At 39.4% G+C, this 13752-nt stretch overlaps 1 long non-coding RNA gene across 1 annotated transcript; it reads left to right on the forward strand.

Annotated features, from left to right (window-relative positions):
- Positions 1-10827: 10827 nt before the first annotated feature.
- Positions 10828-11416, forward strand: LOC119908490. The gene is made up of 2 exons (XR_005445296.1): positions 10828-11191; positions 11277-11416. It is a non-coding gene; the product is annotated as an uncharacterized LOC119908490 (long non-coding RNA).
- Positions 11417-13752: the final 2336 nt, after the last annotated feature.

The following is a 13752-nucleotide window of genomic DNA, read 5'->3' on the forward strand; positions in this document are numbered from 1 at the left end:
TAATATTATGTTATTATTTTTAAACTTATCTAGAATATCTACCTCTTTGTCATGTTTGCCATTTGACTGTACCATCTTGTCGTTTCCGTGTGTTATATGTTACATAAGTCTTGTTAGCTATGTGGCAGTCGAAGCAGCTAGCCACTTGAAAGCCTTCATGCTCATGTTGTGTCTGCTGGCAGTATTATCACAGCAAGCCATGTCACTCCAGCTTAGACGGCTTGCAGGGAGCCCAGGTCGCTGTGTAGCTGGATGGACTCATCCCTGACTCATTCCTCTGATGAGTGCACAGCAAGGTTATGTCATTCCAGCAGGCATACACACTGTGGAGGAAAGACTTTTGCCAGGCTGCAACATAGCATTACTGTTAGGATGAACAGCTTATGCTCTCTCTTTGTCTCACACCCGAGTTGTTTTCACATCACCGTTAAGACAGCAAGGCAGTGGTCACCTCACTCTCTACTTATCACACTGAAAATGAGAGCATTCACAGCTAATGTGATTCAAATGATAAGCAGTCAGAGTATTTGCACACGTCCAAATATCTTCGTAGCAGGTACAGCAGATGGGACTTGTTAATTGACTGACCCTTCCCGCTCAACTCATCACTTACACTTCAACTGACATTTTAATTCACACTTAAACTGACCCTTCAAGTTGTTTCAGCCTTTCCATTTTAAGTTTGTTTTCTCAGAAATTTCAGCAGTTAGGACACGTAAATGTAATTTTTCTCTTGTTGGATTAATGAGTCTCACCTGGTGGCCATTGTTGATGATTTCATAAACAATGGATCAACAACTCTTTATCTCATGTAATTGTTTATGAAGAAGCTTGAAAGCTGTTAAAATATAGGGAATAATTTCCCTGTTTTTATATTCTACGTTGCATAAAATAAGATTTAAATGCCAAAGGAATCATCTTTGTTTAAAGTGGCAACATGCTGCTTCTGGCATTCGGTAATTCTTGTTTTAAACAGCCAGAGGACAGACAATGGAGTTGTTTAGTCAGGACCGAAGAAAGGAGCAAAATGAGAGGAAAAACACATTATAGCTTAAATAATGAGCTTCACATAAACCAGCCAACATACGTACATAAATTAGCTTCGCACATGTTGCTGTGTGATGGAAGAAAACACACACACTTCAATTTCACAATAAATTATCACATTTGACACTTTTTTTAAACATTCAACATTCTCATTCAAATCACCTTTTGGTTTAACTGTAAAAGTATTGGCACCCAAGAACCAGCCTATTAATCAACCAATTGTTCTCTTGTTTTGCCAATATTAAACAAGTTTATTCATCTACAGAGGTAATGAAAGTACCAAATGTTTTTGTAGCTACTTGTTGGCAGTATTGTTCATTAAATTCCCAGACCTGATGTCAAATATTTTGTTTTGCCAGGCCAAAATGAATGCATTCATTTATACTGTGGATGAGATTTTTTATTTAATTTAGTTTAGTACATGTACAACCTGAAACAAGTTACTGTCACGTCAATTTGGACTATACTTTTTTACAGTAGAGGACAAGGAACATGCTTTGTTACATACATCACTTATGAGATCAATGTAACAGACTCACCGCATGCGATCACAAAAGTAATTTTTAATGCAGACAATTGCGTTGCATAACACTACATTATTCATGTGTTTGTATTATTGTGTCCGCCTCCTGTTTGCACTGAAAAGGACAGGAAATACAAAACTGACACTATCTCATTTTGCAACCAAGGTGAATGCATTTAAATGAAAAAAATATATAAATTCATCTGTTCTTGCAGAATGATGGATGGTCCAAAACAAAATCACATTTAATGGTAGATAAATAAAACAACACATTCACATTGCTTGTTATTTTCAAGCTTGACAACCACAGTTCACAATTCTCCATTGTTATTCCCACCCATTACCCTTGGAACCTGAAAGGCATTGAAAAGCTTGACACATGGTGAAGACGAAGAAGCAAGCCAGTTCCTCAAAAAAAGGAAGAAAAAGAAAGGTACCTGGAGTGCCAGCAGCTGTGCCGCGCTCTACTGTGTGGAAAGCCTGATGAAAACAGTGCCGCACTTGACTACCAATCTACCACCCTTGGGAAGGGGTGTAGATTTTGAATGAGCTTGATATCCAGTGAATGAGAAATAAATGCCTCTCTTAAGTACCTGTCAGCAATGCGAGCAGAGCAGCAGCTGTGTTACGCTTCACTCTAAGCTTTTTAGAACATCTTTGAATGAGTACGAGGGATGTAGAGGTTATTGAATAAGCTCGTAAAAAAGTAAATTCTCACATAAATACATGACAGATTACATTTTCATTTTACATTTGAGACATTTAGCTGACATTCAAATCTAGAGGAATTTAAAGTAAGTAGGCTAAAGCAGCAGAGTTACCTTCAATTGCAGTATCACCTACAAATAAATCAAGACGTAATGGTGATTCATTGGTTTTAAAATACACATAGATATGATACACAGGGCATCTTTTTAATGGCTGAAAGAGAATTAAGGGTACATTCTGATATCATCAATAGAAACTGATAAAGACCTTAATCAAACCTCTTGTTCCTTTAGGGCCTGTGTCCACCAAAGCGTTTTTTTTTTGACGGCAGCGTCTTTTTTCAATTCATTCCAATGGGAGCGCCGCGTTTTTACTAGCTGGTAAAAACGCCAGGAGCGTGACGAGGCGCTGAGCGCTGAGCGCTGAGCGTTTTTTTCCGGTCGCCAAGAGTTGAAAAATGTTCAACTTTGGGAAAAACGCTGCGCTCGTCACTGTCACTTTTTACCCAGCCGTCCAATCAAAGTGCAGTAGGGGCGGGACAAACACCGCACCGAGCACATTCGATCTTGAACAAGCAATGTGCCTACTCAGCCCAGCCGGCGAACCCGTGGACCTCAGTTCAGCTCTGTCTCCTGAGGCTCCTAGCCTCCTACACTGGCCTCCTGCCCAACCTCCAGAGAGGTCTCACCTGCGTCGCCTCACTGTTGGCCGTCCTGCCGACCCCCTGAACTCTGCCTGTTGGGGTGACCTCCGGGTCGATCTGAACTGCTTTGCCCCCCTGATCTCCCCAGACTGTTGGGTCGTCCTTCGGGACAACCTCCTGAACTGTGATTCCCCCCTGAACTGCCCGGCCTCCTAGGTTAACCTCCTGGACGACCTCCTGAACTGTTTTGCTCCGCTGTTCTGCCCGGCCTCTTAGGAGGACCTGGGGGTCGTACTCCTGAACTATTGGTTCCCTGTTCCCTCTCTGCCCTGCCTCCAGACTGCCCACCTGAGGTCCCCTGTTCCCTATCTCCCTTGCCTTTGGGCCGCCCACCTGAACTCACCGGTTTCCCTCTGCCCTGCCTCTGGGCCGCCCACCGGAGGTAACCTGTTCCCTCTCTGTCTTGTCTTTGGGCCCACCTGAACTCTCCATGGACTAAGAGACTGTTTTGTTCCGTGTTTTGGACTCTGGCCCCCCCCCCGCTGTTCTCCTTCTGCCCACCTGGTTTTGGCTTTTTGGACTTTGTGGACTTTGTGGGGTGGGTTTTTGTTTGAGAACGTCAGGGGACGTTCTTTGGGGGAGGGATACTGTTATCAGTTAAGGATTCTGGTCTTGTTTTGGTTCCATTTTGTGTATTTTATTGTTCCTGTTTAAGTCTGTTTTGGTTCTGTGTTTCTCTGTGTAACCTTGTTTATTATTTAATTCATTTGCATGTTTAAGTTTCCTTAGTATCTGTTTTGTCTCATCTTAGGTCTTAGTCCTTCATTTTAGTTCTTTGCCTCAGTTCTTAATCCAGTGCCTTAGTTCCTAGTCCTGTACCTTAGTTCATATCTTAGTGTTTACTCCTGAACCCAGTCTGTTTTCCCTGATTGTTGTAGGTTATTTGTATAATTCCGTCTGCTTGTGTTCTGGATTAGTTTATTTATATTCTGATCTATTCTGTCTTGTTTTGATATAATCAGTGCCTGCCTTATTTCTTGTTTAATTATTTTTCTACCTGGTTATTGTTTTTAGTTTCCCTATTGTCATGATTGGTTTCTGTCTGTTAAATGTCAGTTTATGTTCCCTGCCAGTTTCATTTATTCAGTTAGTTATGATCATTCGGTGTTAGCCTGTTCTGTTCTGTTCAGCCATCTTAGTCTGTTCTATCTTGTGGAGTTGCCTGTATTCCTCAGTTACTTGGTCTGCCTTCCCTGTTCTGGGTTTTGAGTTAGAGTCTTGTCTTGTGTTTTGCAACCTGTTAGTGTCTTTCTATTTCCCCTGATGTCTCTCTGCCTGCCTGTGTCTCATTAGCCTCATCTCTGTCACCTGTGTTGCTCCCGCCCTGCTCGTTAGTCTCTGTGTATGCTTGCTTGTTTCCTTCAGTCTTTGTCCAGTCATTGTTGTAGTGGTTGTAGCCTGTTCTGTCTCGTCCTGTTTCCTGCCTGTTCCCTGTTGGTTCCTTGGATTTTGGATTGTACATGTTTCTGGATTTTCTGTTGGATCACCTTGTTTGCATGGACTGTGTTTATTTTGGATTCCCTGGACTCAGCCACTCATTGTAAGTGGGTTTACCTTCAGTTTGTGAATAAACCCTTAGAACTGATCCCGCTCTGTGTTCTGCAGTTGGGTCCTCCAGCCTGCTCTACCCTTCACCTGTTGTGACAGCCGTGTTTCACATAGTCACTGTTTCAAAGACAGACAATAACAAGCAATAAAATCTGACTTTTACCCATTTACAGGGACTTTTACTGGCTTTAATGACGCAAGCGTCAGATGAGCCACTAAAAGTGAATGTGAACATGAACAGAGACAGAACAGTCACTCCTTCACATTTAAAAGTTCATCTAGTGGTGAGGGTTGTGTATTGCAACCAACAGCTAAGTCGCTGCTTTACACCTCCCTTTTGCAAGTGCAGAGGAGAAGCTACGCTCTGTCAGCTTGTGCTAAATAATGCATGTGCTCCTTTGTCCAAATTTCACTTCTCTTCTTACTTTTAATAAACCAGACAACTACTACTACTGCGGCTTTTACTTCTTCTTCTTCCTTCTCCTTTGTACGTATTCAATGTTGTGACGAAACGCGATCTGTAGAGTAGTTTGTCCATTTGGGCTACTGTAGAAACATGGCTGCTCAATATGGTGACTTCCATGGAAGAGGACCCACAGTGTATGTAGATAGAGATGGCTCATTCTAAGGTAATAAAAACATAATGGTTCATTATTTAAGGACTTTATACAGCACTGAAAACATAGTTAAGTATATTATTTTGCATTTCTGTTAGAGGAGATAGATCCCCCTAAATATTACACACAACTTTAACAGACTATATGTTCATGTTTGGATGCTGCAGGATTGCTCTCAAACAGATTCCTCATACTAGAGTGCTGACACAGAACTCGCTAACAGTATAGTGTAGTTTGTTTGTTCGTGTTTGTCAGTCATCTTCTTGTGCCAAGTTCCTCTTTTGTCTTGCTGTTATTGGCATAAAAATTCCACCATACCTGTCCTCCCCTCTACATCCTCTCCCTCTCCTCTCATCCTTTTTCACTACAGCGCTATGCTTCTCTCCTCCACTCTTCCCTCTTTCTCTCTCTCTCTCTCAATATTTTACATACATCTCCTGACCCCCTCCTGCTCCTTCTCCTCCTCTCCCTTATTAGTATTCATGACAGTGTGGCCTATCTATCCCAATGAAATGCTGTTGCATTTAGAAATGTTGCAGCGCTTTAGCCATCACATTCCCAGCTAATTTTGGATCATCATGAAGAAAAATCACCAAGGCTTCCTCAGAGACTCTGAGCCGGAGCGTGTGTGTGTTTAAGATTAAGTGTCAGTATTTTGGGTTTTGTAGGATGACAGATATTAAATGTGGGCTACAACCTTACCTAACATCATCAAATTTAGCACTGCAATTTAATTTACAAATACGACATATGAGGGTTCTTCAGATTGGGTCATAAAACAGACAATCATCATCATAACAACAAATATAACTTTAATTTATGTATGTTGTGTTACATTGTGTGTTATTTTAGCCAGGAATGTTAATATCTGACTGTTGGTCCAACAAAATACCTCGACAATTGTCAGAAATCTTTGTAAAATTTGTTGTAGATATACTTTATTTCCAGAGGATGAATCCCGGTGACTTTGCTGATATTCTGATGTTTAAAGTAGCCCACCAACACATATAACTTTGCCTATAGAAGAGTATACTGACAAAACAAATGACCCGATTTCTGTCAGCTTCAGCTGTATTTTGAGATAACTGCAAAGGTAACCTAAACAACATAATTGGTGGTTTGTCATTGCTTTTCACAGAATGTGAACATTTTCTATTGGCGTCTCTCATAATGCAAAAAAAGTTTGTTTTGATTAAGTTTAATAAATAAAAAAATACTTGGTTAAGGTTAGGGAAAGATTCTGCTTGTGGTTAAAATAAACCAATAGTTTTGAATTTGTAGTGTTTTATTTTTGGATTTGTCTGATATTTCTTCCATTCAGTTCATTATTTAATCATATTTTGTTTTGTTACATTTAGACCATGTTGGGTCCAAAAAGAATATACTTCTACTACTAGGAAAATACTTAATCCTTGCTTTAATTATTTTTGGCTTAAAGTAGGGTTAGGGTGATCCAAATACAATGGTTTACTCTATTTTTTTTCCAAGAAAAACCTGTTTGGAGCTGCAAAAAAAAGTATTTTAGCCTTTTAAATGCAGATACTACAGCCTATTAGACTAAATTAACTTATGAACACATAAGGTCTAAATCACCATTCATACATTTGTTTTACCACAAGGTGGCTGCAGTGGGCCTGTAGGATATTCATGATTATTTGGCTACTTTACTAACTTTGCAATTCCAACGCAATGTTTTGGTGCATTTATAAAAGTATACAAGTACCGGATTTTGAATCCATAGCTATCTTAGGAGTATATATATGCTACATACTTTTACAGTTGAATACTTCTAGGATGACGTTAGGCATACAACAATGATCAAAAAATGTGTCGGGGGGGAGCCACTAGAGAGGGGCCAAAGAGTTGCAAGTTGCAGACCCCTGCCATAGGTTGTTAAAATACAGAGGAAATGATCTTAGCATCCTCAATGGCAGCGGTTTGACCCTGCTTAGGTGAAGAAATGTTAAAAAGTTAATTGCTTAAGATTTTAATAATGGTACCTAGAATAACAGGTACTTCAATCGTTTATTTTTTATTATTGTTAATCAATTATTTATGACTCCTGAGCATTTTCACTTCAGATAAGTTGGCACTCAGTCACTTGAATGAAAATTACTGACAGACTGCAGAAGGTTTGCTTCTTGTGGCCCACTGCACATGTGCTTTAGTGTTTCTCCTGCTGGCCCACATGGACTTTACACTGGGTTTCAATCAAGTACCTTAAAATCACTTCTCTAGGCTCTGTATACATCAAATTGATATTTTAAAAGTTAATTATAAAACCTTGTTAGCAGTTGGAGGTGTCCTGTCAACAGTTTTATAGACTCCTCTATTATAATGGTAGTCTATGGGGAAAATGCTTTTTGGGCCACCTGGGATATTTTTGCTGCAGTACTGCAAGTGGCCAGTGGAATAAATTGGCTTGGCTGAGTGGCGGCACAGTATCCAGCTTTCCTACTACATCTGTGGTATGAATCCGTGTCCTTTCTTCTGCCACCACCCCTCAGGTCTTGCAATTGTTAATTCTCAATATTCTATGCATGCAAAATACTGTTTTGTGCTGTGCATGGAGCATTAAAGCCTCACGTGGTTGTTAGTGTTGCTACAGACTTTCTGGTCTTGTTTCACTAACAAAGAACAAACCAATATATTTTGCTGCGTTCACTGAAAGAGATATCACAGCCGATCAAAGATCTATGGTGCATTGTCCACAGTAAGCTGGCTTGCAGCAGTCAATCTTCACAGGTCAGTAGAAGTCAATAGGAAGAGACGTAAACACACACAAACACACACACACACACACACCTGCTCTTTATGGCGACATCGCTGACTAAGCTTCTGTGTTTTTTTTACAGCTAGTTTAGTGGATTACCTGCTGACTTTGCATTTTGCAGCCAAAAAGAATTAATTGTAACACAACAAGCTTTAACAATAGACCTCTGTGTCCATATATTGTTTTGAAGCTATAAACCCATATCCATAACCACTGCATAAGCACTTCTGTCAATCAGAGTCACATGTGATTTTATTTTACAAAGAGTGTGTGCACAAAAATGCAAGAAAGATTCCATGAACATTTCATAATGCATTAATCAATTTTTTCACACCAATAATCATAGCACAATCCAATTAATTTTTGATCACATTAGGGAAAATCACTTTATAAACAGAGCTATTGGTTGAGGCAGAGGTTGTATTGTTATCAGTGGCACACTTTGGTTATAATATGGATTATTCCCCCAAAAAAGTAAATCATTTTAATCATCATCCAATGTGACCTTCACCTTCCTGTCATGCTATGTCATCAGCTTTTCTATAAGCCCTCTAAAACATTCCCGAAACTATTTCACACTTGATTTAACACATTTCAAAATCCAGACTGTGATAATTTTACTTTAATTTTGAAAATATTGATTTATCATATAAAAATATACATTTACATTATTTTCTTAACTTAAATCTGAATTAGGATGGATGTATTACATATGGATGTAAGGGAACACAGCAGGAATTTTATTTTTTCATCAGTTAAAATAGAAAAGCATAATACAAAAAACACATTTGTTTTTGCATTACAAAACAAAAAAGCAACCTTCAAGAAATGACCGAGTGCCAGATCACCAATGATCTACATTATAATGTCAGGAAACCAGTTTGATGCATTATTAAAAATGTTTTTTCACAATCCAATTGATCCCATACAACAGCTGGCAGCACAGTGGATACTTGCAACCTGGGGGAACCATCATCTTCTTAAAAACAAATCTCACATCTCTCTTCCAGCTCATCTTCATTCATATATACAGAATTTACCTTGTTTGAGCCTTTGATTGTTGCAAAGAAGGGAGAACTCTGGTGTTCTTAAACCATTTATGACAGAGGACAGCTTCAGATTTAATGTGTAAACATCAGGGATTACACTCGAGGTTGTATTTATTTTTTGAACATCTGTTATTTTTCCAACAGAAATAACAGACTTCATGTCCAGAGGCCTGTAGTATCGAGAAAAGGAGCAATCCTTCAGCAGCTGAATCCTAACGGTCCTTGTCATCAGTGACCTACTGATAAGATGATACAAAGGAAGAAGAACTGTAGAGCCTGTAATCGCAGGTTTTTATTTTTTATTTTTTATTTAACCTTTATTTAACCAGAGGACCCGATGAGATCAAATCTCTTTTTCAAGAGTGCCTTGGCCAAGAAAGGCAGCAGGACAGCAAGTCAGACAGCACAGACAGAAAATGACAACAACACAATCAAAACCATTTTACCTATGGGCCCTGCACATGTGCAACAGCACACTATAAAAACCAGTACATGAAGACGCCTTCATGAAGATAAAATACACTAAAGTAATGTCTGCTCATTTAAAACATTTACATTCATCTTTTAAAAAAATCTCTGGAATCGAGGATTTGAACTTTGCAAAAGGCACCAGCACCTCCCATTTGCATGGAGTTCCAAGTAGATGGTGCACCACATGAGAAGGTAGTCTTTTCCTACAATGAGGTCACCCTGGGAACTTTTAAAAGCCGCAAAGTCTACTAATGGAATTTGGTAATTTGCATAAGAGTGCCTTATAGATAAGAATACACAAATGTAGCTGTCTCCACGTAGCTAATACAAGGTACAAGATTGTTTATTTGTCATTATCCAGCACAAGGCTGCATAACGAAACAAGATTTGTAGTCCCTTCATGCTACACACAAAACATTTAACGATGGCCAGTCCAAAATTTGGTAAAATGTGCAGCGATGTGTGAGTCTTCAAACAATCTTGCATTTGTAATAAAACGCTACGCTGCATCATAGTATGCAGAGTCAAGTTATTTAGCAGCGATGAGTCTGCATGCATACACAGCAGGTCCCCCTTAGTCAAGAACAAACAAAAAGGTAATCTGCACAATTTTTTTCCCTCGCTTAATAGGGGAAACAAGACTTGTTTTGAAATTATAAACAAAGTTTGGCCTGAATTACTTTAAAGGCTAACTTATCATCCAGCCAAATACCAAGATATTTGTAACAGGTTACCCTTTCAATGCCTGCGCCATGTAGCGTGCTAAGGCTAAAATTCTCTTGATTGCTCTAGTGAACGTCATGAACTTGTTTTTTCCGGTATTTAAGACCAATTTGAGGTTGTGCAATGAGAACTGCAATGTGGAGGTGACCCAAGAGGGGACCAAGCTACAGTGCTTTGAAGAATAGACATCCACTGAGGTTTGAGTCTTCTATTCATTCTCTCAGTTAACACAGACCCTGCATGCAGTAGCATCTGTTACAAATATGGTGGTTTCTCCCATTTGCAGTTGCCACCATCCTCAAAAATACAATTACCAGACAGCAAAGTGTCGCTGTAAAGATAGATCTTGTCCAGTTTTTTTGTGTAGTGGCGGAACGACTGACCAAACAACTGACAACTGCTTTGGTCCAAACTGAAGTGCTTACTGAATGAGAGACTGTGGAATTTAGTACAGACATTCATTATCCCCAGAGGATGACTCACGCTGACTTTGGTGTTCCCGTTACTTTTCATCTAGTGCCATCAGCAGGTCAGTGTTAACATCTACTAGCTGGATTGTCCTAAATATTGTATATAAATGAAATTACGCAGCAAGGTAAGTAACGACCAGTGTCTTGAATCGGATTTGACAAAGTCTTTTCAATATTACTACACAATATGTCCAAATGATTTTGTTGACCCCCACACTCACTTCCTCTAGCACCACCTCTAGCAAGTCAGTGGTTTTCAGTGAAATGTCTCAATAACTATTGCTATGAAATGTGGCACAAACATTTGTGTTGTGGTCCTGCAGTATCTCCTCCTCATCCCTTCTGTTCTCCTACTGTTTTTCACTTCCCTGTGTTTCCCATTAGTCTCTCTGTCTCTCTCTGTTGTCTGTGTGTTGTCTGTCTGGGGTAGCTTCACACTCTGGCTCCTGCTGACAATCTCCACCTGCTCACCTGCCCTGCATTCAACTAATCAAGAAGCTGCAGTATATCAACCCCGGCTCTTCACCTCATTCTCTGCCAGATTGTCAGTTAACCTCAAGTAATAATGGCACTACGGCCAGTATGATTCTTTGTTTCTTCTTCAAGTAAGACTCTGGACTAAACATGTGTATCCCTGTGCCTAGGACCATGTGTACCTGGAACTCCTTTACTGTCTGCCCTGTCTGACCTGCCTGCCTTTTCCTGGTTGCCACGCTGCTCCACTGCCTACGCCCCATCTGACTTTTCCCCATGAAAGATTAAAATAAACTATGTTTGACTGCCACTCATCAGACCTGTGCGAGCGTGCTTTTAGGTTCATGATTCACTGCTTAGGACCATTTGTGATGAATTCTAATAACCTCAATAATCTCATCATGAGATCAAACATTCAATTTGTCCAACATTTTAGTTTTAGATTCTGCCTCATTGCTAGGCAGAAAGTAAACAGAGGAGTTGCTCACAGCTGGGAAAAAAAATATATAAATTGTGGATGCTGGTGAAACGGTTCCACAAAGTCTTGGAAAACAAAAAAGTGCTAAATCTTAAAGAGGACATTTTGCTTTCTGTTTTCTTTAACTTATAGTCAGTCTAATGTTGCACATATTGAATCACTCCCTGTTAGAATGTGGTTAAGTATATTTGTTTTGTATACTAACTGCAAAAACAGAATACTATGATAATTAGCACGTCGAATGCATTGTATACAATTAGTATGGGTATGGGTTTGAGACACAGAGATAGTTTTGTTTACTGTTGTGAATCTGTCATGATTCACAATAATCATAAAGACATCAACAAACAGACCTTTTGTTTGTCAGAAAAAAACAGTTTTCTGGTGAAGATTTCTTGTGCATCAGGTATAATCAGGGCTTCAATCATAACATAACACGCATCACTTGGTCCAATACAGTTAACTAAATGCTGCATGACCAGCCAAGTGTGCAAAGACTTGCCTCACATCATATAGCTGCTGTCGATGGATGATGGATGATCTGGTTCTGAGTAGCTGGGCTATGACTCTGTGTATTATCTCACGCACAATAGTGTTGAGGACACCAATTGCATGAGGAGCTACACCGTACGTTGGGGATGGGTAATCCATACTAACTAAACTCAGGACATGACCACAGCCATGATGTCCCTGGAAGTTCAATTAATTCATCAGAAAGTTGGTTTATTTCAAGATTATGAAATTTATGTTTAGCTTTGTGAGGTTTTATGATGGTTTTACCTGTAAAAACTTAAGCATACATTTAATGCTTATGAGGAGAATGATACATGAAACATGAGACTTAAAACTAATAATATGGTTTATCTTGTGTGCATATAATACAGTATGTGATGTATGTGGCATCGAACAGCCTTAACTGATGTCCAAATATAACCCGAAATACCAAGAAATATATGAAAATGCACGAAAACAAAAGAACTCTGCCTCTCTGCCAGTGAAAAAGACTTTTAAATTTGAAGGCACACATAAACAAAATTGTTGCAGAATCATGTGTAGGAGTGCACAGCCACATGAGTTTTGACCATGTGTCTGTGCAAGCCTGCAGCAAAAAGAGCCATTTGAATGGTTGAGTAATTCATGGGAACTGCAACATGAACAGCATTGGCTGAAGTCCTTGAGAATAAAGCCAAGGATGGGTGTGCTCAGGGCTGTAGATGTGGTGGTCTTTCCAGTTTATTTAATATGAGTGCAGTTAGCACCGTAGCAAAAAGAAAAAAGCAACACTGTTAGGATGGCTTGAATTTGTCAGATGGTTTTTTAGCCTTTTAGTTCGCACTTAGTGATGAATTCAAGTGGGCATGAGAATAAACAGCAGCAAAGATGTAAACTCTAGCAGACCTTGCAATGTCTGTAAACACTTGCAGACACACTGCAGAATTTTTTTCAGGATGGGTTCTTTATTTCAGATTTGACAAAAGCAGCTTCTCATTTCTCGGTGTGTGTTTTGTAGAAATGACAACTATCACTGCCAGGTTTGAGCAGCTGATTAACATTAGCTCTGTGAGTGGGATGAAAGCTTTGTCTCAGCCTGACTTTCTATTGTTTCTGACTTGCAGGTAAACCAGAACCCTGCAAAATAGGGATGAAGTCATGTGTTTGATGTGGCAGAGTCATCTCTGGGTAAACTTCACCAAATCCAATAAAGAACTGGACAGAGGCGCAAACATTGATATAGTAGCATTCGGGACCGATGATCACTGGCTTCCACACAGCTAGTGTAACCTGTATTTCCACAACATGATGCTCCAAACTGTTTGTGTACTTAATATCTCTCTAACTAGTACCCAAGGAACTGCTTTTGAGAAACTGCCCTGCCTAGTTACAGTTGTTAGAGCAATATTTGCCTCAAAGCAAAACTATTATATAAAGTATAAACGTAATAACTTCTTCACATTAAAATTACACACATGGCACCTTTTAATAAGTATGACTTTTAAGGTCAAATTGAAATTAACTTGGATGTTTTTTTTCTGCTTAGCAAACATATCTGCTCTGTAAATCACTTGTCTCGTGTTCTCTTTTGAGAAAGAGATCTGAGAGCAAAAGGGAAAAATTCAATTTAGTTTTTTTGGTTTCTTAATGGCGCTCTCTATCTTTGCATTAGTTAC

Source organism: Micropterus salmoides, unplaced genomic scaffold (genome assembly GCF_014851395.1).
Source record: "Micropterus salmoides isolate LMB-PRFRI ecotype aquatic unplaced genomic scaffold, ASM1485139v1 Ms_hic_scaffold_18, whole genome shotgun sequence".
Lineage (NCBI taxonomy): Eukaryota > Metazoa > Chordata > Actinopteri > Centrarchiformes > Centrarchidae > Micropterus > Micropterus salmoides.